Here is a 1,528-nt window from a genome sequence, read left to right as displayed (position 1 = left end):
ACATCAGCTTCAGCTGAGCATACATTTTTGACGTTAAGGAGATTAAAAAACTACTTGCGGTCCACAATGTCACAAGAGCATCTTAATCATGTAGTTATTTTGCATACACACAAAGAATTTACAGATGATTTACACATCGAGGACATTGCAAAAGAATTTGTTACATTTAATGAGTATAAACGCCAATATTTTGGACAGTATTAATTTCAGTACGTGCTATGTATTAATGATCAGTTGTTAAGTCATGCTCCTATGATTGTAAAAATAATACCTTAGCCCCCCCAACTTTTAGTTTGTTCCTACCCCTATGGCTGTAGCAATGTATCTGTTTGCAGTTTAAATTCAGTGTTTTATGAATTAGCAATCATTATTGATCACATTTACTATATTTAGTTCTATTTTTTGTTTTGTACAACCTATTGAATAGAAATGGTGTTGGCGACCTCCGGTGTGTTCTAAGCAATACAATGGTGTGATAGCTAATGTCACAGACCCTTTGGTTTTTATGTTAAGGGTACAAAACAAACCTCTCAAACTAATCAGTAAATCTATTGTTACAGAAAGATGCAACCGTATTTCCAAACGAAACATAGTGGGCGACCTCCACATTATGAATCTCTATTGAGTGGGTGAATCAGTTATTGTCTTCTGTCTAACACTACTGAGATAAGGGTACAAAACAAAATGTCATTCTAAGCATTCTCATTCCAAAGCAAATATTCAGTGTAAATGATGATGCTAGCAACATAAAAATTAGTCTGGGGATAGATGCCGGTCTCCTCTGCTTCCTTTGATATAAATAATGACGTATAGTGACACCACTGCTGGAATGACAGGTCTCAAAAAGACAGCTCTTGCTCAAAGACAGCCTCCGTTGCTAGGCGTTGCTAGATGCAAATGTCAACTAGCATCCGTATCCTAGGGATGTATACGGAGATACCCCGTTTCCAATCCCTCTGTACTCTATTATCTATGGTCTAAATCACTTATAATACCCCGGGAAAATATTTAGAAACCTCCGGGAAATTATTTAGATACTTCTGCCAAAGTTTGGGAAATTTTAGGAATAAAAATGATAGCAATAATAGTAATGTTATTTTTTGAATTGTTATGTGTATGTTTGTGCAGTTATTAAAGCTGAAGTGTCTGTCTTCATCTAGAGATATGTTTTGTGCTTTTGGAGGATGAGGTGAATTTGTATATCGTCACTAGCTACTGCTGTTTTTGTTTGTAATAATAATATTATTGAGGAAACGTCTTCTGGCATTTTGTTGATCTGAAATGTGCTTATAAATTCGTACACCATCCGTGCTTCTGTGACCTGTTCTTTTCATGATTAATTGTTCATCAACACCAGCTTGAAATAGTCTAGTAGCAGCAGTCATGCCGCGAAGTGAGTGGTTTGTTTGTAACCATCGATTCCCCAGTTGCTGCAGCAAACATTTTAAACAGTATTTCTCCATTAAGAAGAGTGGCCTGGTTAGAGCTTCTCCAAATCTTTCATTCTTTCCTTGCACCAGTCATCAGA

The sequence above is a fragment of the Amphimedon queenslandica genome, unplaced genomic scaffold (genome assembly GCF_000090795.2).
Source record: "Amphimedon queenslandica unplaced genomic scaffold, v1.1 AMPQUscaffold_13399, whole genome shotgun sequence".
NCBI lineage: Eukaryota > Metazoa > Porifera > Demospongiae > Haplosclerida > Niphatidae > Amphimedon > Amphimedon queenslandica.
Note: the sequence above shows the minus strand (reverse complement) of the source record.